General features: G+C 38.2%; 1 protein-coding gene and 1 long non-coding RNA gene across 4 annotated transcripts in view; one reads left to right on the plus strand and one right to left on the minus strand.

Annotated features, from left to right (window-relative positions):
• The window catches only part of lrmda (leucine rich melanocyte differentiation associated), a 328,072-nt gene that overhangs the window by 246,511 nt on the left and 55,048 nt on the right, over positions 1-26,513 (plus strand). The window lies entirely within an intron of this gene.
• LOC138238164 (uncharacterized) lies at positions 20,130-25,143 on the minus strand. The gene is made up of 2 exons (XR_011189303.1): positions 25,006-25,143; positions 20,130-21,076 (listed from the first exon to the last, which is right to left on the minus strand). It is a non-coding gene; the product is annotated as an uncharacterized lncRNA (long non-coding RNA).

Below are 26,513 nucleotides of genomic sequence, written 5' to 3' on the forward strand. Positions count from 1 at the left end.
ATATTTCAGAAAGTTAAATGTTTCAGCCTGTATTGATGCTGCCACAATTCCTGCAGAGAAGTGTTAATCAATTGAATAATTGATTTCAGGTTAATTTTCTTTTGTGCCTTTGTGAGTTCAACTTCAGAAACAGGGTTGATTAGTCAAGGAGAATCTGCTCAAGTTCATTTATTACTGAGCAGACTTTACAAATGTACAGTTTTAAAATCAACACACATTTTGTTATTTATCTTTTTCTGATGGAAAAACCCCTACATTGCATGTAATAGAAATTCCCAAACTTCAAAATTTATAAAGGAAATGAAAGATTGGCATTTCTCAAACTGAAGATTAAATTGTGCCAGTAGCTGTTGTCAGATGTTAAATCACAGAAATGAAGACAACAAAATAACAGTCTGCTTAAAAAAAAGTAAAGGAAGAAAAATACAGTGTGGGGATGCCAAACTGAGTGCTCAAAGAGATGACCATCAACAGCACTGAGCAGCAGCCATGGTATAATTGGAGAAAAAACCTATATGGGAGTAAATAACCCCCTGTCAGCAGCATTAAAGGAACCAGCTCTGATGTTTGAAAAAGCAGAAAGGGAACTGGAGGGTCAGTAAAAGGCATGTCTAACAAAAAGATGCTAAAGAGCTTCTGCACATCAAAATATTTTGGATAATGGAGTCCAATACAGAGGAGAGCACATTGACTCTTGGTAGAAGAAATGAGGCTAGTCTAAAATCCCAAGGGAGAGATTAATCCCCCACTTGTTTTCCATCAAATTATATACAGTTTCAACTTATTTGTTTTTAAGATTTCCTGTCTGACCCAAACATATAAAACAATAGTAGTAAGGCAATAAAACCAGTAATCTTCACCTATTGTTAGAAGCTGAATTCCAGTCTAACCTGAAGAAGCAATCTTTTCCCTCTGGTGGGTTGATTTTCAGAGTCCCCTAGTGGTTTGGAACAATGGCTGCAGCTAATAGTTTTTGTTCCCCCCGGGAGAACAAAGGTTGTGGCAACTGCCTAATGTTTTCAGTGCTGATGTGCAGCTAGTAAACTTCCCTTGCCTTGGAAGCCTACCCCACTGTCAGTTGCTTTCCTGAAAAGGCTGAACATACATACTGTGACTTGTCTTCACCCCTCAGACTGGTCATTGTTTTCATTACCTTGAAATGCAAGTGTCTCAGCTTGAGTTTAAAGACTATAGGCACTATTGGCACTTCTGATTTTTTGGCACATTTGCCAAAGCTATGGATAATATGAAAAAAAAATGACAGCAGTTTTCATCGTAACATTGCAGAGGTACAAAAATGCTGAAAGGAAACTGGAGGTATCACTAGTTCCCCATGTCAACTTTCATGTCAACAACTCCTGCAAATACAGCCTCTCCCCTTAAACTGTTTTGAATTACTGTACCAACGTGTCCCATATTGATCCAACAAGATTTTAAAGATATTCTCTGGTCGCTTTTTCATCAGATAAACATGTCAGCTAGGAAACATGAATTCTTCAGGAAGGCCACAATTGGCTGTGGTCATTGGTTATTTAAAAAAACAAAACATTTAATGATGCATTTTAAAAAGAGAGTAGATCATCCGATTAAATTTCCTGTTTTTGTTGAAGAAAAAAAAATAATGGAACAAAAAGAGAAAAAAAACAGGTCCTTCCCATGATCTTAGGCTTGGATTGAAAAGGCCTGCAGGGGCACCCCTGCTGGGGCATTAAAGCCCTTCTGGCTCTGTCTTTGTTTAGCAACAAAATAACTTTAAAAACAAGTCAATTTTGGCATGCTCCTCAATAGAGAATTGAAAGTCCTTGTTGAAATTATTTGGGGTCTTTTCTTTTTTTCCCCCTTTTCTCACACTTTCCTCGGAGTGTCACAAAAGGACATCCATTTTCCACAGCCTTGTGTGTCTGAGGCTCGCCTGACCCTTTCAGCTGAGCGTGTCAAAATGTTAATGAAGAACTGAAAACGTCATAGCGTTCAGGCTAAATGAAGTCTTCACGAGCTGTCCGTTAAGTTTATTTATTTTTTTTTCTGCTGTTTGTTTCCCACTTTCTTCGATTATGTTCCTGGACAGAGCCTGTCTTGTATGTGCAGGCAGCTGTGCAGGCGGGCATTGTCTTTGTTCAGAATGCTGCTTTAGTTCTAGTCCGCCTCTCATTAATCATCCCTTCAACTGTTTATACCAGTGGCAAGTATAGCTAACACACTTACCGTTTGCCTTTGTCATGGTGGCACTCTGTTTCTAGGCAGGAGGAAGCCTAATTATTAACTGTTAAGATGACAGTCGATTCTGTTGTGTAAACAAGTGCACTGACAGGTTAAACAGAAAGTGAGGGCATAGAACTGTGCTCTTCCACCCGGCCATTTCTACTGGAGAAGCTTCTTCTTCCCTATTTTTCTGCATCAGATCTGCTTTAAATCACAGGCGGCAAGTTAAGTTCGATCCCACAGAATTGGGAAGATACAACAGCTATGCGACTCACGGAGGCATTTATTATTCCCTCTTAGTGTCAGACCTTAGAAAAAGTGAGACTTTTAATAATTAATTTCCACACATAAAAGATTTGTTTGCAAGAGAGATGATATTCTCCTTCAGAACACAGCCGGCCATGCTAAAAGTCCCCTACATTTAGGAATTCTAATCACTGCTTTGTGTTATTTTGAAATTGTCAATGAAAAGTGAAATCAATCATTTTCATATTTTGAAAATTTCTTTACAATAATTTATACAATATTCTGCAGGAGAGCTGTCTGAAAGAAGAGTTTGTTCTCAACACAATTCTAAGCAAGGCCATGCTAATCCCACATCTGGACATTTAAGTGTTTAAATTGGGAAGACAGTTGAAACTTGTGATGCTGGACTTTTTGTTCCCCATCTGCATTTTCTCAATTGAAATTGTATGGAATGAGCTTGACAGGAAAAGAAAATGAAGAATGAAACCAACATGTACAGTACATATGCATATTCATATATAAATACACCTCTATAAATACATGAGTAAATACATCTGTATATACACACACATACTCGGATGAATAAATATTATGCTTTAGATTCAGAAATACATGACAGAACACCAAGAGCTGTGAGTACTTAAACACTGGGGGAGATGATCACAGGAGTTGTTTTCAACACCAAGTAAGCATGTTCTGTGCACTATTACTTTTTGAGAAGGTCGATTCTTCATTTCTTAGTTTTATTCACTTTTACACAATCTGAAGTTGATGGTATTTTTCCTGCTGTGTATGTCTTCTCAATGTGGGTTAGTTGAGTTGATGCAAACCCTGCGTCAGCAGCAGGGAAACATGGACTGTCACCATATCCTTGGAGATGATCCCCAGTGGAGACATTCGCCACACTGGGCTGGGATCCAGAGGGTCCCAGAGTGCCCTCCAGATCCCATTAACCAAGGTGCTGGTTAGTCCCAGGCATTGCCTTTCAGTGAACGTCAGGTCCCTACGCCAGCTCTAGCCTAGCCCACCCCAACCCCGGCAAACACCGGGCTGATTTTGTGCCAAAACTTGTGCAATCCTGGTCATGGCTTGCCTCAGGAAATATGCTGAACAAGTGACTGTGCAGACTGTAAGGATCCTCCTGCTCTCGCAGTAAGTGCTTTGAGCTGACCCTTAGTTGAGAGCCCACTGTGACACCATAAGGAGCATCCCCTCTCTGTCTCTGTGTTGTAGTATTTTGACACAAAATGCGATTTTCTCTTCAACATTTTCAGATGTAAACGAACAAGTATAGGTTTATTCCATGCTGAAAAGAGAAAAAGGAAACACAGCGTTTCGGCAGATCGACACACCCGAAGAAGGCTCCACAGCCGAAACGTTGTTTCCTTTCTTCCCTTTTCAGCATGGAATAAATCTTTACTTGTTCCTCTGCAGCCTATGCATGCTGATGCATCTACTGACTTGAAACTTTTTTTCTCTGGAATTGTTAATCCTGGACTCGTAAGGTGCTTTCAAGAAAAAACATTCAGAAAAGCCTGACTTGGATAGAAGTTGTTCAGTATGTTCAGTATCTGTGCTGACAAAATGGACATACAGTACCAGCTTCTGGAGGGAAAGAAGCTCAGACAAGCAGATTGAAATGTACTGAGTTTCAGCCTTTCAGTGAACTTGGGAATTAAGAGCTCTAAAGTAATGAAGCAGATCACCACCAAACAACCATAAACTTTTTTGGCACATCATAAATAGGTAGTGAAGCTTTGGTTTCAAGTGGAGACAGGTGTGTCTGCTTGAGTGTTGAAGGATTCTATTATTTCAGCAAGGAAGGCTTGTTTGTTTTCTTGTCATATAATGTCACACACGTCTCCAGGCTTGAATCATGGCCAGTAACAGCTGTAGCTGCTCTTTCCTGAGAGCACAATTCTTCAGACAGTGTGACTCGGGGGATACTAGGGCATGTGACCACTGTGTTGCACGATAAACAGTTTGCGCTGAGACACTGATGCCTTCCTCTGAGCCATCTCATCCTCTCTGTTCTTTCTGATCTGGGTCACAGTTTTTCCATGAAGTCTTCCATGTTAGTGGTTTATTGCCACTGCCTTTCATATCGTAAAAATGAGGCATTCTGCCCATTTAAATTGTCTTTATTTGCACATGCCACGCAAAGTGATGAGACTATGTATTTATTAAAATTGCAGTGGATAAACTGTGCACTGGTGTTATATGAATCACCTGGAGAATGTGTTTATACAGTATAGTCCCCACAGTAAAATGTGTTAAAACACATGATTGTGCCTTATCCTTTCTGTAAGGAGGGCTCAGCTAAAGCTGCTTCCCAAGGCTACCCTTCATAAGGAGGAGTGGAACGTACTTTTGTAGTTATTTCGCTGCTTAATCCCATGTTGATTGCTACCTCATTAACTCAGTTTGCTCTTTATGCTCTATGAAAACAAATGAAAAGGGCCATAAATGGCTTTTATTCATCACTGCGTTAAAGTTAAAAGCCCTGGTCTCGGCAACGGTGATGACATTATTTGCACCTGAATGGCAGGTACATCAACATCTTCATGTAACCATATCAAAAGGGAGACAGTTCAGGCTTTGTTCTCAGCACAGCCCACTTGGGGCATGGCAGTGTGCTGATGGATATTATCATTCTTAATGTCAGTGAATACTGTGATGCCAGATAGGAGATCTGTTTCCTTTTAGTGGTGCACAGCTCATTTATCTTTCCACAGCTCTGGCATATTTCAAAATCGGAGCCGGAAGTACTGTAGTAGACAATCCATACCAGAGTCACTACTTTTTTTTTGCAGGTTTTATGCTGAGCACATTTCTGTGCATGCTCTTAGGTCTGTGACAGGATTCTGCTCAGCAAACTCTTCATCAAATGCTTTATTTTTTCCATGTGATCAACCTAGAATCAGTCACATCCCAGAACCCCTTTCTCCTGGGTTTGTTTGGATCTGGTCACAACAGTGGTTTTGTCTGAATTCGAAACAGACGACCACTTCTTTACTATATAGAATATAAAAAACGATGTTCAACCAGTCCTGTTACATTAGTAGTTACATTATCCTGGTATAATTTTTTATAAGTTGTTGTTGTGTTTACTTGTAAAACCTTTTTTTCATCACTGGAAAACTGAGCAGTGCTTTTTGAAAGATTTTTCCCTTCTGATACTTACATTCTCACTTAAACATAAGTAACAGTCACTTTTTGTTCATTTGCTGTATATCAGAAATAACTTAACTGGCACCTTCTACCCTGTAGGTTAAATACCTGTTTAATTCTGCGATATGGAGAGGATTATAAGGACCAGTATTAGAAATTTCTCAAATAAATTTTAGAAGGTTTCCAAAGATTGAAAAATGAGGATTTTCATTTATTTTAAATATTTTAATGTTAAATATTCAGAAAGTATTAGTGCTCACATTAAACATTGCAGGATTATTTTATGAAAATGCATAATGATGTCATTGGAATTTTTTAATTGCATTTCTATTGTTTAGACATAGTCTGTGTCCCTTTCTTTAAAACCAGGGATTATCCTTCCCTGAAAGAGAAATTGTGCTCGAAATGTCTTGAGACCTGTCAAGGTCAACATGCAGAAGAGGTCGGTATTAAAAGACAGGAAAGCAGAATAGAAACTGACAGTACTTTGTTTTTGTGGTTCATTGTGAAAAGATCAACAGTGACACCAGACAGACCTAGGTGCTCAAAACTAACTTAAAAAAAAAAACAAGTTTTTCATTTTTGTTTCGCCGAGGGAGCTGCTATTTTTGGAGCGGTGTTATCGAGTATAAAATTAACATCTTCATCAGTGGCTGAAGTGCGTTGAGAGCAGAGGGCAGGCTGTAATTGAAAAGCATGTGGGACTGTCAGCAGGTGACGGCAGACAGGCGCACCTGACTGACAGTGTGGCAGAGAGCAGGGAGACAACGAGGGCCTCATCCAGCCACTCTCACCATCCAAGTGACGAGCCCAGCAGAGCACTGTCTGCGAATTATCAGAGGGCTGTAGATGAGATGAGGCTAGGGAGCAAGCTGCCAGACAGTTTGCAGTGCGCAACAAATTTCTTTCAGCACTTACTGTTTCACCATGCAAAGCCCTTCGCTATTAAGTTGACAGAACAGCTCATATCCTGCAAAGGGATGATAGATATGTCATATCTCCGAAAAAAACTGTTTGTCTTCCACAGGTGTATAGGTTTCCTTTCTAGAGTAGACAGCCCACATGACACTCTTCGACACTCTTCCCGATAGTGATCTGGCATCCAGGCAGTATCAAAGGAGAAATCTTTCACATGCAATTATGGCAGAAAATGAAGGTGATGAAGTGGCATGCACAAAGAAAGCGAAGGATCAAAGGGCTCTAATGAAAACTGATTACAATAAAAGGCCTCGTTTCAACTCCAGGAATTCCATGGCTCTGCCTAGGACATCATTAGACAAGACAGAACATGATGGACCCTCCTCTCATGGAGGAGATTTAAAACATAATGCATGTGTATATATATATATGTGTGTCTAACTACAATGTGTATGTTTGGAATTCACAGCAGGTTCACGAAACCTAAAGAGTAGTACTGGAGTTTGAATAGGGGAATAAGGTATCCTTATTCTACACTACACTATGACCTTACACTAAAAATACAATGATGTATAAGTGCCTATAGCAACAACGATGCTGAAATGTTACTAAATTATGGCATTCATTGAACATACATCATGTATGGTAATGCAGTTGTTCCTTATATTTTTCAAACTTTTTTTTTAGTTTACTTTTATTCCTAATCCCACATTGCATGGAGTCCTGCGATAGCTCTGTGTAACAACAGGATGGGTATTGCTCAAGACATTAAAATAGGTTTAATCAGCTTTCTTTATTTACATATGTAGAAAAGGGCCATATGGAAGTATTTTGTGCAGTTCTTACAGTAACCTCTTATTTCTCCGATGTCATTGGTATAGTGTTGGCTTTTTGGGAGGCCAGGAGACAGTTCATTAAAACAGGCACGGATGACTTACTTATGTCTAAACCATTCTGGCTGTGGGTTTGAGGGGGGTCTCTACTGACTGTGTGCCATTTCCCTTCATGTCCATCCCAGAGCTTCTGGTTGCTTTTCTCCATCATCAGCATGGCCAAGCTCTGTAAATGCAATGCAGTAACCTTTCCAAATACAGTAAGTGAGGACTTGGAGGGAGAAACCAGTGCCATACATCTGTGAGAAAAACAGAAAAATCCTGGTGTGACCAATCAAAACAGTTATTAGAACACCAGTTCAGTATTGGATAATATTGAAATCAGGGTCGTTTGTAGTTAGCTGTGAAAGGTGCAGGTTTTCTGGAATGTGTAGTACTGGGTGCCTGTTAAAACTAGTCTGCTTCAGTTTCACATGGCGTGCCAAGTAACCAGGAATAGATAAATTACTGTAAGTGTCTGGAAAGCTGCTCTAATCGTCCTGTATCTTAGAAAATAAGCCTTGAAGAATGACATATAAGACAAGCGATCTAAGTATTCAGGATCGTTTTTTTTATTGCGCATTAGATTTTAAAATATATCCTTCATGCAGGATGAATGAACCATCATTGCATGTTACATGCATCTTGCCAACAGCTTGTATAAAAATTGGTCAATCAGTCAACATGAGGATTTTATGCCTCTGTCAATAATTTAACCAGATATAAAGAAGGCCAGGCTTGGCTCTAAAGAAACAAATCTTTCAGCCAATTGAGTCCTTATTTATATTACAAATGGCAGCCTCTGGAACATGAGGGCCCTTTTCAGTAAAATAAGCAAACATTGAAGGGTTTCTTTAAGTATAGCTTTACTCTGATGACAACGCAGTGCCATCTAACACACCAGTGTGGAATTCACAGGCAACTGCTCCTCAAAACCTACCAGAGCTTCTTGAGTGCCTTTCTCAGCTTCGAAACCCTTGATTACTTCTCGGATCTGACTCAAAGGTGGTATGGTTTCAGGCAACGAATGACTGATTTTCTCTTTGTCCTGCATCTAATTTGGATGCCAAAAATGTTTCGCTTGGCTAAACTCTATAATGGAGCATATGCTGGGACTGGTGTTGTTTCTGTATAAAACGCGTTTCCAAGACATTTTTAACACTGCCAACACAGCTTTTGTGTATGTTTTGCTTGAGGTACTGTTGCCTCTAGCATCTATTCATATTTCTGTGAATTATGTAATGCCAAATAACATGTTTAATGCCTTATAAATGCAGCGGAAAATGTAATATGAAGCCTAAAAAAAGTACTTTGCCACTTTAGTGTAAATAGTGTAAATAATAAAAAGGAAAGCACAGGCCTAGTAAAAAAAGCAGTAAAGCCTGTGACAAAAGAAGTAATGTTTTTACTGCTGAACTACGGGTTATATATCTTGCAGAGAAATTAGAGATCCAAGAATATAATCATAAAGATAGAAAGATCTTAAAATGCATAGTAACATCTAAATATTTTGTTTTCTAATTCAGCTGTTAAGAAATGATTTATGCAGTTTATGTAATTGTAACCGCAAGATGACAGCTTGTGTGGACCTAGTGCAGAAGAACTGTGTCTTAAAATAAGGTTTATGTGTGGTGGACTTGAAAGTCTGGGAAAGAGAATCTACTAAAAACAAGCCGTTGTAAATATTGCTTTCTCTGCCCTGTTTTTTATTTTTATAAACAAAGTATCAGAGTTTGTTATAAGTGCTGCACTGTTTATACTTTGTTTTCCTTTAACTTACAAGTAAAAAGCAGTCCCCACTTGATTGGCAGATGTGTTGAAAAGAGCACTCTGGAACCATTGACATTCAGAAAAAAAAATAATTTCCTGCTTGTGATACAAAAGTGCACTGAATTGTACAAAATAACCTCCTTGTCAAGCTTTCTGTGGAAAAAGAGGGTATTTTGTGCCATAACAACAAGTAACCCCCCCCCCCCCACATCAATTCAGAATTGTCAACAAACATTAGCAGGCCTTTTAGGAAATGTGAGCCTTAATATAAGAGCTTGGGCGCTTTAAGAGAGGCTTGAGTGTTCAAGGGGATTGGACCTGCTATTACAGGATGTCAGAAAATGTGGTTAATTGGTAATGATTAGGGCCCTCTAAAAGCCGATTCCACAAGGTTTTTAGAAACTGTAATTGTTCTGCATAATCCAGACCGGGACTGCTCTTTCATCCTTATGAAGAGATCAAAAAAAGGAGATTTGCCGTTCAGGCTGCCTCAAGCCACACGTAGCCAGCTCAGTTTTCCTTTTCAAAAGAATTTAGAGATTGTTGTTGTGACTAGTTCTTAATGGATTATGAGTTATTCTCAGGTCACCTACCAGGTTTATTTTTTAAAGAGTGTGATTGACTGCAATTAATTGTTCTGTCACAGGTGTAACGTATGCCAGATTGATGACTAATAAGTGGAATATTTGTTGTATTTTCTTTTCCAGCTTTTGTCCTTTGTTTGTGCTGAACCACAGTGCTTGTGACTGTCACGCAGGAAAGCATACATCTCATACTTTTCAAAACAAAGTGGAATGTTTAATTTTGCACAATGAAAATATAATGCCTTTTATGTTCCGTATTTTGATGGTTCTCATGTCTCAGAAATTCCTGTTGGACAATAAACAAACCTTGGGCTTGTAAAAAAGGATGTGTACTCACAATCGGATTGATATGCACTGTGATTTATGGTGAATGGACCTCGCTTTATTGCAAAGGCTCCTGGAATAAAGAGACTCAGGAGACTTTTGCAGAGTTTGAGAGTGCGTGATAGGAAATGGTAGACAACAGGGAAGCATTTACAAGAATCTGTATTTCCATCACATTTGCAGTGATTTTTATATAAACAGATAAAGAAGTACCTACAGCATATGGATTTCAATTAAAATTACGATGACAGCGCAAAGGTCTCTAAATAATGGCAAAATCTACTGAAGGTGTATATTAGTAGCAGACAATGATGTATAACTAAAGAAAAAGGTTTGTTTTAAAAAGCAGTGCTAAGAATGAAATGGATGATTCATCATGCCTGATAGGACAGTATACAGTAGCTTGGAGATTGCCCAGATTGAGGTGTTGTTAGGATAACGTTATCCCATAGTTCTCAAGCCTGCTCAAGCCTGAGCAAGACTCTGAAGAACCCAGAGTCAGCCTGTCCGTCACCTGCACCTTGACGAGAACAGAGGCGATCTTCACTTGCCCCCCTGTTCCCAACTCCATTTCCTCAGGGCTCTTGTGTCTGGGTCATAATTAGCCTCTCTGCGTGCCACCTTCCATGGTGATACTGTTTTCACTTTTAGTACAAACAAAGGAACAAAGAATCAGCTGTGAACCCAGCAAGTCTCTGTTCAGGGGGAGTTTCCTGGCACTCTGTTTTTTTCCTTTGAAGTGAAGCAGAGAACTCATGTGCAAATCCCTGCCAGAAACATGTGAAAAACCCATTTTCCCATTTTTGTGGCCCTTTTTGAAGATTGTAAAGGAACAGAAATTGTTTCTCGAATGCTCGGCCCTTATCTTCTATTCCCCGCGTTGTTTCGAGAATAGTTGAGAGATCCCACTGGAAAATAGCTCACCTGCTGGGTGTGATTTTGATTTTTTCTAATGTCAGAATTCACAGTCAATAAACTCTATTTAAAATCAATACATATGAATATATAACACATAGAGGTTACAGTTTTTAAGGGAGGAGAGTAAATTATTTGTGCCCTTGTAGTTTTGATACACTGCATCTTTCAGTCCCAGGTGTTTTAAACATATTTTCTGATCTCATGATCTGCATTTCAGATTCAGGGCTTCACAAAATTTGGCTGTTTGATTTTTTTCATCCTCTTTCTTCATAATTTCAAGCTGGAAACCATGATCAGAAGCCCATGGGTGCTCTTTCACATGGTTGTCAAGACAGTGCTTCATTTGTTGCTAAGCTCATCCTTGGTTGTTATTAGGAGAGCTCTTCCCTTAGCACAGAATGAAAACTTACAATTGGGAAGGACCAACAAACAGTGCTGTTAGATTCCAAGAAAAAAATCAAACTGTGAATGGGCATTCCAATTTACTATGACCAACTTATGTTTCGTAAGTGGTCATGGAATTAGTGTGAAGAAAATTCCCAGGAAGACTGAGGTTCCAAATACGCTTTGACTGTGTTTGACAGAAACGTAGTACTGGGAAAGCCAGAGGCATGGTGCTCATGTTTAAGCTCATTTTCTCACTTGTCACTTGTTTTCATTTTCCGTGTAACCACAGGTAATTAATCCCTACGTACATCGCTTCAAAAACTTCTGAGCTTCGACATTATACTTCAGAAAATCATTCGTACATTAGAAGCAAAATTCAAAGCAGCAAAAAATATGTAAAATCTTTGGTTTAATCACCAAAATGAGATCATGAGTCTCACTTCAAATAGCTACACTTGCACAAGCCAAAATATGTTTTAGCCAGATGAAAGAAAAGGAAATATATTTTATATGTACGTAAGGTAAATTAATTTAGTATTTTAATTAATGCTATAACAAAATAATGAACACATGACGTTTTATGACAGAGGAAGTTTTAATGTTAGATTATAACTTCTTTCGTGCCTTAGTGCAAAGATTTAGACTGCATGTCTCTGAAAGCTGATCTATCCAAGGTGATCGCCAGTACTCAAGGAGGAACTACACCGGCTGGGACTTCAGTCCATTGGACTGAAAACACAACAACACAAACCTGGAGAATTTGTCGACAACTGTTTGCCTACCTAGCCGAGCCTGTCTTTTTGTCATGGTGAGAGCATGCAAGCTCCACACAGGAGGAACACAGCACTGGAATAACTGCCATGCCTCTGTGCTACCCTAATTTGTATAAATATAGAAAAAAGTACTCGATAAGGAAGGATTGATAACATTTACAGTTTTGCTTTTAATCAAAGTTCAAAGGTAAACCTCAAATAGACATGAGTGAGAACAAGAATCCTTATATTTATTCTTGTGCTTTTCATTTTAAGATCATTGGTTTTCTTTTCAAAGCGTCTGTTTATTGTAAATGTTGTCTTTGCACTAAAGGATCACAACTTGTGACAAAGCTGACATTGTGCTCATCTGATAACCAGATGATCAGAGCTAAATTCTTAATGACAGTCTCTGACACTGCAACGTACAAAATAACCTGCAGTTTTTTAGAAACTCAAGAAGTATTTCAACATGATATACTGTATGCTTTGCTGTTAGATGGCTAACATGTCTGACACTACACAGGACTTAAACGCAAAATGGCCACACAAACTGTCCTCATAAGATCTGATAAAAACTAAGTTGTTGTCATATCCTATACTTTATCAGAAGTACAGATGTGTTACTGTTGTTGACATTTTTTGCAGCTTTAAAATGAAGCTAATCTGTCATAATTTAATTGATTTTTTGTGCTAAAGGTACTGGTGAGATTATCTGAGTTAATAAGTGGAAATACGGTATTCTACTGAGCTGATCCAAAACGGTCTGTTACTAACCTTTGCTCAGAGTGGCAGTGGTTTATCTATTGAGAAGGAAAATTAAAGACAGATGTGTTTTTGTTACAAGTAAGATCATATTGTTATCCTGCGATGCCTGAAAGCAAATCAAAGGCTTTTCAAAAGTTTATTGTAAACACCGAGTTATTCCTTAACATTAATTGCAGTCATATTTTTGTTTCGTATAAAATGTTGTGTGGAATGCTAAGCGTCAATGTGAGGTCTGGATTGGGTAAATGTTTAGTTTGCGATAAGACTGTGTCTGATGAGAAGCTCCAGATGCTTTTATATTACAAACTGATTGGGAGGGATAAAGCTTTTGATGGCCAGTGTTTGGAGTAGCAGTGCAGATCCTTACTGCACATCAATCACATTTCAGATATAAAGTTTTATACCAAATGATTATTTTTTTTCAGCCGCGGCACCACCACCACCTTGAATTTCAAAGTAAATTTATTTTTTTGTAGTATTGCTATGCATTTTTTATATATAAAATATCTGAAAAATATATTTATGCTTTATTTGTATGTAACCCATTGCAGTGACAGAGATTTATGTTTGTTCCAGCAACAATTTTAGAGAGCAGATGTGGGTGAATCACCTGTCTGCAGTGGGGGTGCATAGACTGTTATTACACGTTTAAAGGAATGATCCATGAAAGAGCTGTCATGTCTATAATGTCTCTCCAAGTTGCCCAATATGATTGTTAAGAGGCCACAGTCAGTGTAGGATAGTTTTGTAGTTTGGCTTGCTGGATAGGAATCCTCCTGTTTTGAACTTTGACTAATGCAATTCTAAACATAATTTGCTATTACACTCTGTTCAGGGTAGTAGTCAAGAAATGTTTGTAATTGACAAAATACCAGAAAAACAAATACTTGCCTTATTGTCACAGATGGCAAATTTACTTTGCAGGCAGGTACAGAAGATAACATAACACGTAATACATTTAACACAACATGAACCTATTAACAAATGAGAAACATACTGTACATGCATTAGATGAGAAAAAAAACAAGGTAGCAGCTTTAAATAAACCTCACAATATAGAAAAATGGATTATCAGTGTGTGAGATAGATACATTCATGATAAAAATAAAATAAAACATAACATTCAGTTGGCCAAAATGGTCCAGTTGTAAATAAGGTTCAGTGGTTAAAAATATTAGTTTAAGATCAACTGATTTAGAGTAAGCAAGGGGCTGTTCAATTTCTTAATAAGACCCAGTATGTATGAGCAACTCTAATCTGCTGCTTGAGCTGTTAATGCCACAGCAGCTAGCTATTTGGTTTGATAAAATCTGACACAATAAGGTACATCTTTAAATATAGATTGTCTTGATTTTCTCTGTTGTATAGGCTTTGTGCTGTTCCAAAGAGTGGCAATTCTAAGAAAATCTGCAACTCCTGTAGCAAAACAGCATCTCTTATACAGTATATTAAAAACATATGGTTGAAGTATCTGTTTTATCTTGCCATAAGCGTCACACACCATAACTGTCACAGTATGGTTAGAAAAGTCTTGCACTGTTTATCATTCAGCACTACTATTAAAAGACATGCATGTGATATCAATTTAGCTTTTCGCCAGGGCTGTAGGACCAGTTTAGAAGATGATTTTACGAGGTCTAAAACCATATAGTCATGATGACAATTCCAAAATGAAAAATACAAAATGCTGGCAATTGACACACATTTCCATTCTGCGATTTTGTGTTACATTGTAATAAGACGGTGCTGTACAAAACATAATTTCTGTAACCTTTTATATCTAAAATCTAACAAAAGTATATCTGTATTCCTGCACAGTACTGTATGTACCAATGCACAGCAAAAGGGCAACACTAAGGTCTCATGGATTTAATTAAAATATTTTAGACACAGATATCAAATTTCAGATCAATTCAGATCAAAGAATAACTGATAAGTTTTTAGTATGAAATGTGACACACTGTCAAAATAAAAACTTCTAACAACAGCAAAAGTACCAGCAACATTACACACACAGAGCTGATCAGTCTTTGGATAGACCTTGTCCCTGGATTGACTGTGCATCCCTGAGCAGTAAGGTCTATCTGCATCAAAGGTGTTCTTATGTTGTAAGAGATTCATTTAATTCAACTCTGTATTCTTATAGCTTGCTTGGAGTGCAAAAAGTGCAAAAACCTAATGTGTTTTAATATCCCAATAATTTGAGCTCATTATTCTGTGCTGGGGAATCATACTGTAGCCCTCAAAAGTCTGTTTGCTCACTATTTAAAATGTATTTTACATTATGTATGTACCCAATGAGCTATTGATTTCTGTTATGTATCCGAATACATGCACATATTTACTCAACTTGCATTAATTTCTATACTACACAGGTATGTGTATAAAATGTATAAAAATGTGTTGGAATGTTTTGTATGTATTTATTTAATTGTATTTGCAGAACAGCTCTTGATGAGAACATTAATTCTGAACCTGTGTACATGTGGCTAAATGGGAAAAGGTTAATTGAACCAGCACAGAGATTATTTTTTTAAATCCCCAAAGTGACTACATTTCCTTTCCCATTCCCTACACTTTCACTTTCTGTACCAAATATTTGCTTGTTCTTGAAATATTTTTATGTCCCAAAGAACATAGGTTTCTCTTCAATTTTCTATAACCATCAGTACTTTGACAGAGGTTGTATATGGACTTGTTTTAGTAGTCAGAAAAGAGATTTGCCAGTAGTCATATCACCTTGCAGCTCACAACTGGCAACCCACTGAAGCTCAGCAGGTGTGAGCCTGGTCAGTACCTGGATGGGAGACCCCTGGGAAAGCTAGGGTTGCTGCTGGAAGAGGTGTTAGTGAGGCCAGCAGGGGGCGCTCACCCTGCAGGCTGTGTCCTAATGCCCCAGTATAGTGGTGGGGACACTATAATGTAAAAAGGTGCCATCCTTCAGATGAGATGTAAAACTGAGGTCCTGACTCTCTGTGGTCATTACAAATCCCAGGGCGTTTCTCTGAAAGAGTAGGGCTGTTACCCCAAGCTTACCAATCATGGCCTCCTAATAAACCTTATTTTATGAATGGGCTTCATCACTCTGTCTCCTCCCCACAGACGATGTGTGGTGAGCGTTCTGGTGCACTCTGGCTGCCGTAGCATCATCCAGGTGGGGCTGCATATAAATGGTGGTGTAAAGAACTTTAAGTGGAGTGTCCAGAAAAGTGTTAGGAGTAATTATTAAGAAATGGATATAATGTAATACCCGACAGCAAACTGTGATTGTTTTAAAACCTATTTTGAAATTTTGGTAAGAACTGTAGTGATTTTTTTCCTAGTAATGCAACAAACATTCCTTAAAATTAGAAAAAATACAGATAGGAAAACATGATATGATGTTCCTTAACAGAGATGAAAAGAATTTCATAAATATATCTGTGCTGGTTTGACAAAGCTTGAATTTTAAAGCATAGAATCTGTTGATTTCCTCAGGAAAAAATGAATGATGAAAGCAGTTTTTTATCAAGTTCCAAATGATTTAAATTTGTAATGTAATGCTAGTGTAAAGACTTACAAAATATGGGCATATATATTGTTAGTTACTATACAGTATATTCTATTTTATTATTTAGCCCATATTGAAAACAAAATGCTTTTACTGTTGGCTACTTTTATTTATCCTTATCCTGCAGTAACACAGCGTGAAGCATGCCAGCAAGTGATGTTATATTTTTTATTTGTGTTTTTTTCGTTTTCTAAAAATGTGTCTGAAATGTACATGTGCAGTACTTTGGGTAAAAGCTGATGCCTGTGGTATGTGGATTGTGCCGGCAAAACTTTCATTTGTCAGTAAGGGTTCTGGTGATGCTCTGATATGGAGCTCATCTCGGGCCTGTTTTAGAGATGTAAAGAGCAGAAGAAGTGAGTTCACATTTCCATAGATTAAGTTGGGACCTGCTAGCTGGGAAAACCATGAAAATGGCCGTCCAGCCTTCCTGTTTCACCAGTGTAAGTGGCAGGGCACCTACTGCAAGACATGCAATAAGTGAGATTGCTGGACAAACGGATGCCCTCTGGTCGATCATGAAATGACCAGAGGGGCTGTGTACAGTATATGCTCTTGCTGGTTATGAATTTGTAGATCATATCGCTGCTACTGTTGAAACAGAAATTTGCCCATTGAGGATGGAGGCGGTGGACAGCTAAGGGGACTGTGGACTTCCAATAATTGGTAAGGCAGTGGCTGAGATGTAATATCCTGACTCTCTTTAGTGTGAGGTGTGATTCAGGACAAAGAATGGAGACATCCTGCGTACGAAGGAAGTTTAACTTCCATCTGACATTTCAAAGATTTTCTGCAACTTCTGTCTGTTATGGCAACTGTCAGCTAGAGTCAGAAAGCAGTATTTATAGCAGGAGATGATACCCCTGGTCTCAATATATAGAGATCAACAGTATTTCAGTATTTTTAAATATTTAATATAATCTGCTCCATGAGTAATACTCAATTAAATCAACTCATATAGTAAAGCTGTTTTGGAGTTTTCTTTATTTTTTTACTTTACTTTACAGATTATGTACCGTCTTAAATCTACGGAAAGGATCATAGTTCAGTAAGTGTGTTCTGATGCATTTATCATGCAAATCGGACGGTAGTGTAGCCTTACTGTCATTAGGGTAACATCATTATGCGCTTTGGCTGAGGCTGTCTCGCTATGAGAAGAACAGAATAACTCTTTTAAATTTGAAGCAAATTGTTTTGGAACATTTTGCAGCAGACCAATCATTTTGCTGCACTCCAGGTATGCCAGACAGATGAATAGCCTTTTGAGCACTTTTTGCACAGGGCCTTTGAATAATTCATAAGAATTTTTAATTTGAATTTGTTTGGCAATAGAATGATCTGCCGCTTTGGCCACAACTGCTGTTTTATGGGGAAGGTCAATCTGGGAATCGAGTGCTGCCATTCAATTTGTCCCAAAGTAAGTTTTGTATTGATTAACGGAATGATAGTTTCAGGAGTATTATTATTATTTTTTTAATTATGATTATTATTTAAATGTCAAGATTTAAGATTTCCAGTCTTATGCTTTCTGGAAAAAAATTGAAACGGCCTTGACAAAAAAAGTCCCTCATGCATTTAATATACCAATTAAGGCCTGTTACACAGGTATGAAAGAGAAAAACTATATAGAAACCAATGTGTAATACAATTTATTAAAACAATTTATTCAGTCTTTTAGTTGTTTTTGAATCTGTGGTTTGTTTTATGCAGCTTACTTGACCACATGGTGTTTTAAGAGAAATCTTTAGTTGTGTTCAGCAGTGCTGGCAGTGAACATGTCCGCACAGCGTGTACTTTCAGGCTCATGCTGTAATTTGAGTTACAGTAGAAGACGTGTCAGGGTGAGCAACATGTTATCCTATAAGGTCATTCGAGGAGCTTCTCAGTTCTGCTGGAGTGCTTTAGAGTCGTTCAGTTCGTATTTAGTGCAGTGCCATGGTGCCATGATGTCTCTAAACAGAATAATTAGTCTAAAAGGTATACGAGGAGCCCTTGAGACTGGTAGGTAGCTTTTACTAAAGCTCTACCCGCTTAAAATATTCCTGGGCTGCCTCTGCAAATGATTACACACTACAGTTCAGAAGCTCCTATAAGCACTGCGCTTCTGTCTTTCATTGAACGCTTTTCTTTATGTGATCTGAATGTGCATTTATCACCTTTCAGATCCTTACAAAAGCATCAAAGCCTCGATGGATTCTCTTCAAATGGTGATTTTTTTTGCATTTTCTTGACCTCCTGTGCCCTGAATACCTATCAGCCGAGCTGTCAGAAATTATAAATTTGTTCTGACATCGGAGCGCCTTGTTCTTTCGCATTTTGCAATGATGAAGCTTTCAAGTCTCACAAATGTTTTGAAAAGATATTTTGTGCACTCACCTGAATGCATGTCTTAAAGGACATCTCTCAATCTAACGGGCCTATAGGTGCATTGTACTTCTGATATTAAAAGGCGATTTGCACCTTAAAAGGAGTGTGGTCTTAAATCTTGACTTAAGCAGGTTCAAATCTAGGTTAACCCCCTTGTTGCAACCTATCATTGACTCTGGCAGCAGGGATAAAGCAGGGCTGTCAGTGCTCCACACCTCAGGGAACTCCATTCCCTAGGAAATCTTGTAGCACTTTATTATTTAAGGCTCCAAATCTATTGCCTGATCCTGCCTAAATCAAATGGGCAAGTATTTGCTACCTTTTCAAGTGCTTGCTTAAAGGGCAAATAGCTTCAGATGCACTTCTATTAGGTTTTATTCTTTCTTTTACCTTTTTTATGGTATTTCACTTCCTTTAGTGCTGTTCTTTTGTGCTGTGTTGGTTAATTGCAAGCTATGAATCAAACCAGATGGGGTAAAGATCTACTTGCAAAATGCCAATTGAAAAGCTCAATATCACTCCAGTCCTTTAACATTTTGCACACTTTTTCATTTGCATGCATACTGACAGAGACCTCATCTCCCTGCCTTTTCACCTTCCTATTTATAATGTGAACTGAATCACATTTTTTGCCATTAAAGAAACCTGTGTATGTATAGGTCGCCTGACGGCTCTCTGTCGTACATTCAGCACAAGTGTCTTACGCGACCATCCCCGAAGAGGAAATTGCAAACTGCACTGATTGCTTTTGGTGACAGGGCTGTGTCCAGCAAAGCTAGGAGATCTATCTCCACTACAATTTAATGAATAGGTTCATAAAAGAAAATAGTTTAATTACATTTTAGTTCGCGGATTGTTAATAGGCTAGTAGCTCAGTTGAATAATGTGATTTCTAGTATTAATTATGTGTAAATGAACTTGTTTAAATGATATTTTACAGCCCCTTGATAAAATTACAGCTAGAGGCAACGTAGTGATAGACAGACAAAGGCCATGCAAGAATTATCATAAACTATTAGCTTGTTTGCAAAGGGTTTTATGTTAATCTTTTAGTACTTAAGTACCCTGCAATTAACATATCAGGGGGAGCTGCCTTCCAGCAAAGGCATGCAAATTTAAGTGCCTTGTTAAAAAAAAAAGCCATTCACTTGAAAACCAAACAAGGGGTGGCACAGCCTTAAAGGGTACAGGAATTTTATGTGTGAGATCAAGGTGGATAGCGTAAGATGATTACATTATCTCTCTTGGGCCATGACATATGTTTTTCTTACACTCAGAAAAAAAATCACAATGGATGCCATTTTGTATTTTGTTAAACCAAGAGGCTGTTTATTGGGAGAGCCTGAATAGGTCTTATCACAGACAGCATCTGATGGAACTTGTTTAAATATCAGACTTGTAGCTTGATATGTGAATGTGGAGTGTTGGACAGGTTACAGGGCTTGCATTTCCTTTATATTAAAGACAAGGATGTCTACTGTGCGAACACAAATGGGCTCTTAGTAAAACGTCTCTCATCTCTATTAGGTGAAGCTAAGAAAGAGAAGTCTGAACTTAAAAGAGCATACATTTTAGTGTGTTAATCTACAGGTGTTTCTGTTGTGTTACGTAAGCAATAATACTTGTTTCTGTTCTTTAAAAAAACATTATATGAAAGTCTTACCTTAGTGTAAACAGCCTTTGCGTAAAGAGATGAAAGATTAAAAAACCAGCAATGCAATTATTTTTAAAAACATGCTGTTTACTGTAATACTGTAAATATATATTTTTTTGGAATGAGGTTCATAAATGTTTGGAGACCTATTTCATTTTGTCATGGAGGAAAACAAGAAGTAAAGAAAAATGAATAGGAAAGCCTGTTGTCTTTGGAGGAGGCTTTCGTGTTTGCTGCGGTGTGTGCTCGTTAGTATACAGCCAGAGATGTTCTCTGGATTACAGGAAGGTGTTCTGTGGGACCCAGCCTGCTAGAATGTTTTGTATCTTGCACATAGCTCAGTAGCTATAGGGTAGACAGGTTTCTTAATCTTGGCTCAGGTTTTTTTTGGTATTTGCCATTTTTGTTCTCTGGCACCATCTGTTTGAAGCGTCCTCTCCAGCTGTAAACTCCCCCCTCAAAAGACGAGCAGCGTCTTTGTGGTTCCATTCTCATTCTGGCCGGGGCCTGTTCCTGCATATCTCTGTTCCATGGCTTAGCCCCCTCCACTGCTGTTCGTCCCTTTATTGATCCCCATCGCAGTTTAATAATCCCTGAAGAAAAAGCATAGAAATTAAATGAAGTATGAAGTATGAAGAATGAAGAATGAAGTGTCAGACATCTTAACCTTTATTTCGGTCCAAATAATTTCACTCCTACCAGCTTGTCTTTCTCCTCTGAAATTTCCCAAAAGTAGCTTAGATACACCTACTCTGATCGACGTTGATGGAAACGGACTAGTGCCTGGCCTTGGGCCTGAGATACCAAGTCAATCCTTATGGATCTCTTCGTCTAAAAAACTGGGCTCCGAGCCTGCAGTGGGTAAAGTGGGTTAATTTGCCTTAGCTACTGTATACCTTTCTTCCTACCTTGTTCTAGTATTTGAAATGTGTGCTGGTTGATATACCTAATGTGAGTTTAATATTTGTGGTCCGAATAAGAAAGCAGCACATTTTTGAGTGTGACGTTCTTAGTGTGAAAAGTGGGGAGCTCCATGGAAACGGGGCCTGACTGGACTTAAAGTTTGACGAACACTTTGCCTTCAGACTGAATTCCTGCGTGTCAGTTCCCATAACTTACAGCACAAGATTACAAAGCTACTGATATAATAAATTATGTTGATGGACAGAAATATACCCAGAGCTTCCTGCCCTCCCCGATGACGCACACCCGCTCAGAGCTCCTCGACAGATCGTGTGATTTAGCACCAGGCCAGGAGGCCGGGGAGTGGGGGTGGGAGGGAGAGAAAACATTTGCGAGGAGGCTGGAGCTGATACTGGCCCTCGGCCTAGTTTATAAAACCAGTCTTAATTCACCACCAATGTGTCACCATTAAAAGGGAAAAAAGGATCACAGATAATAAATAGTCTCTAATTTATTAGCTAACAACAAAGTGTTTCGACCCAGTTGAGATCTGATTGTTTGACATAATATTGTCAAGGAAAAAGCTAACTTGACCAAAGATGTATTTTACACATTGGAACAGATGCATCAGATCCTGGCTTGTCACAGACACAGCTAAACAAAAAGCCAAAGAGAGGAGAGAACTGGCAAGCTTCATACTAATCTATCTCCTGAAGAGGCAGACTCAAGAACAAACAAAGTAAAACAAAGTTCTTTGGGCTTAATCAGGAGACAGACTGAAAGTATTACAAATAATATATCTTGTTTGGCTATTGAGAAAACTCTTTATGTCAGAAGACAATCTATTCATTTAAGCTGAACTTGCAGTGTTTACATGTCATACAGTATAGTGTCTGCATTTATGCAGGAATGAATGGTCAAGTAAATGAGTGTGCCTTTTCTGCACTACAGTGCTTTGGATTTAAGAAATATGGTGTTTATTTCTTACTTGAGGCCAAACTTAAATAAGCACTCAGAATCCCTACAGCTAATATTATGCACTCCAGTCCCTTGTGTAACAATATATACAGCACCTCAAGCAGAAGCTAGTTTTTAGGTAAGCAAGTTAGACTAAACCTGAACTTAAGGCTGCAGTGCCCCATGATTGTGTGCATAGACTGAGTATGTAAATCTAAGACATAGTTAATTTAGAATCTGTTGTGCATTAATTACCTCATCTCTTCTGTGTCCTGTATTATAGAGAGTTGAGGCTAATCTTTGCATTCAAAGCTATTGTAAAGCTTTTCACTGTCTGAGATTTTTCTGATCCTCATATTTGTCTATGCATTAAGTTAAATCTTTAATAGAACCTCTACAAAATGTTAAATAACAATCATGCAATTACATGCTTATTACACAAATACATCCATACATTGGCTGTTAATGCATGCTTTCCCATAATCATTTCCAATAATAACATCTCACAGCTTCTGGATACCTTGTTTCATGTATATTTTGAATATTTAATGTTGTGATTTGTTTATGCAACAATTTCTGCTTCACAGCTACTTTCTGTGCTTTTTTGTCAATTCTGCACTGTTTGGTTTTGGTAGTTGGGATTTTTAGATGCATTGCTAGCAGCAAAAAAGCACAATCTTTAACAGTTATGCAAAGCTTTATAAGGGTAGAAATGAAAAGGTCTTCACAGCACTCCCTCCTTTTAAAAGGATCACAAATGGTTTCATTCAGTATGATGAAACAGCCATTCACATTTCATCAAAGTCATTTCGGAAACCAAATGTTGTTTTTTTTTCACATTAAGGTGTAATTTTCTGATATTTTTGTTTAAAGAAAGTTTTGTTCACAGACAATAAATAAGTGTGGTCAAGTGCTGTAGGTTAACGACAGGGAGTCATAAAGTCCATGTTCATAGTCCCTTCTCATCCAGCTTACTGTGAGGCCTGAGGCAAAGTACATTGCCTTCTGCACCTCTGCACAGCAGCTGTAAAACGACTTCCATGCAGGGATCTTTGGTAAACCTTGAACAAATAAAATAAATGAAAAACTAGCAACACATAAAAAAGGTTTTATAATAACCACATGGGATCCCTGTCAGCCTACTTATTCAAACCCAAATTCTTCCATTAAACAAGCTGTTGAAATCCAGTATGTTGGTAGTGAAACTATACATTTTCTTATAAATAATTTAAGTGTTTTGGGTTTTGTGCAAAACAAAAAAAAATCTCTCCAGCTCAGCCTTCATAAATGTTAATAAGTATGCACAAACCCAATATAAATATTGTTAATATTTAAGATGGAAATAAAAAAGCTATTTAGCACCTTGAGTGATTACTGGTTAAAGTTAACATTTTATTACACTGAACAGACTTTTAATTAGCTGGGAGTAATGATCTTGCATGATGATTAACGGCTGCCTGAATTGTGGTTCTGCTCCTGTTTGTGAAAAAAACATTTGTTTCAAGAACACACCAATAACTAATGCTGCTGCTGATCAGATTTCACATTTAAACAACACAAAAGTCTCTGGTATTCCATGCCATTCATTTTAAACAAGAAGTGTTTTCTTTTACAGTGAAGAAAGTGAAAATAAGCAAAGATACTCTGGCTGAATACCCTCATGTCATTAGTTCACTGCAGGGTCACAGCTGGGTTCTTCTAGGCATCATTAGATAACCTGATTTATCTTAAAACAGATGATAACACATATAAATCTTTCCGATCATCCTTGTCAAGGGATTTTGACAGGTGATTAATGACCTGTGCTAACTAGAAGCCATTTACAGACATTTCAATTAGTGTTTCAGAGAGCTCCTTCAAAAACTCCACGCTGTTTTACTAAAAGTGCAGAAGAGTCCTTTTCCATTGTGATACTGGTGTAAAAGGTGCATGTGTGCATCTCGGTGCACGTTAATAAAGTTTATTTCTACCCCAGCTGTCAACTGTTGCCTTTTCACATAAATACATGTTGTGTAAATCTGTCAGCAGCTGGTCTGCAGTCAGGCTCCTGTGTAGATATTGGCCTGTCTAGGAGTTTATGACAAAGTTAAAAATTATTCATTAAACTGACCCGCGGTATATTCACTAACTGGAAAATTGCCTCACAGTTCTATTTGGTTTGTAGATGTGATCACGAGTAAATTTTTAACTTAATTAATTGGCCGTTTCTGTTGACAAGAAATTTATGTGGTAATAATTTGCTCGAAATAGATGCCGACTGTAGGAAATGAGATATCCATCATAGCCTTGTGTTCCACCAGCTGCACCGCGGCTAATATGAAAGTATTTCAGCCTGCGACGACCCTGCTGTTTGTGCAGTCAGGATTATATATACCCACGATCCATTGCCTGCCTGAGAGGCGCTCATGGAGGTCTATGATAACAAAGACTTTGTGATTTATGGCTTGCTGTGAAAGCAGAGCTTGATGAGATTAAACAATTTCATAGCACAAGTGTTTCTCGGGACCTGATTTGTAGTTGCAAGCTGATAGTAAATCATGTTTATATATCTGAAAGCATGCTCAGCAAAGGAGTGCAATTACAGTTTAAGACAGCTACTTTTTATTTAATTTTTATCCTGGGTTTGTCTCTTTCATTCTCTGGCTGTCATCAGGCCACTCACCTTCATAAGTCCTTCTCTTTCAAGGAGGAGATGTAGCAGTGTCTTAAGAGCTTCTTGCCATCGTGTCTTACTGTCTCTCTTTCTAAATAAACAACATATTGGAAAAAACAAGTATTCCTGGACTCCATACTGCTTCCTTTTTTCATTTGACGCAGTTGAATTAAATGTTCGTAATTTGAGGGGCAGTCCCATGTTTACTAATTGGCAGCATGACATTAGAGCTTTCTAGTTATTTTAGTGCTTCCTGTCTTTTTGCTTTTTAAGGAAAACTGCAGTCTGGAGGTCAACAATAACAGACCCTTTTTTACTTTTTGATTTCTGCTGAACTGGACGTCAGTTTCACTTAATCAATGTGGCCAGATCATGAAACAACCACTGATGACTACTGGGGGTCTGGATGAAGCCAGGTTAATTAGTGATCTGGCCCAGTGGCTATAAGCATTTACTGGAGTAAGTGATGCCAAATTAGTGCAACACACAATCGTTCTAAGAAATGTGCAAGAAAACATTCACCATTTTAGAAATTCAGAAGCAGGCTTTGGGCATCAGCCCACTTATGATCTCAGTTTATAGCTGTATCATTAACGTGTCAGATTATGGGTACTGTAGCCCATGCTGGAGTAATTGTAAGTACAAATGTGTTAAAAATTTTAAAATCCTAAACAGACTCCCTATTGTATTACTGTACCAAGTTTTCAGATCAATTGATGGTCATATGAATATTCAAATTTTCTGTAATTATGAACATGTGGTTAACAATTAACATTCACACCTGCCAAGTACAATATTTGCTGGAGGCACTTGGATTAACCATTCACCTGTCACACGAGTCCTCTTTTGCATTTTTGGGTACTTTGAATAGACTTAAGGTATTTGGAAAACTCCTGACAGAATCGCACACAAAACTTGCTTGAAGGCAATTGTTTTCATTCATTATTTACATTGAACCCAAATCCACCCTTAACATTGTGTTTTACTGCAGTATTTTAACACAATAAAATATCTTGTACCTTTTATAAATACGTATACTTAGAACGAAGGATGTGTTTTTTCTGCGGGTGTTTTCTGGGACCTATCTGAAGGACAATAAATATATCCATCCATTTCCTAACCTTTCTACCCAGTACAGGGTCACAGGGGAGCCAGAGCTCATTCAGCAAGCAGCAAGCGTAAGGCAGTAAACACCCTAGATCGGACACAGACTCGCACACATTCACACCAGGACCAGTTTTCCCAGGCGCCTACCAGCATGTCATGACTGTGGGCGAAAAACCCCATGAATGGAGTACTCGGAGGAAACCAATGCAAACACGGGGTGGAACATACAAACTACGCTTAGATAGCACCCCAGGTCTAGAATTAAGACCAGGTGCCCAGCACTGCGAGGCAGCAACGCTAACCAATGTACTTCACATTCATAATTGTAATATTGTGTTTCCATCCTCCATCCAACAGCATCAGCTGTTACAGTTAGTTCAAAGTTATTGCTCTTGATAGTTAAATACCAC

The sequence above is a fragment of the Lepisosteus oculatus genome, chromosome 4 (assembly GCF_040954835.1).
Source record: "Lepisosteus oculatus isolate fLepOcu1 chromosome 4, fLepOcu1.hap2, whole genome shotgun sequence".
Classification (NCBI taxonomy): domain Eukaryota; kingdom Metazoa; phylum Chordata; class Actinopteri; order Semionotiformes; family Lepisosteidae; genus Lepisosteus; species Lepisosteus oculatus.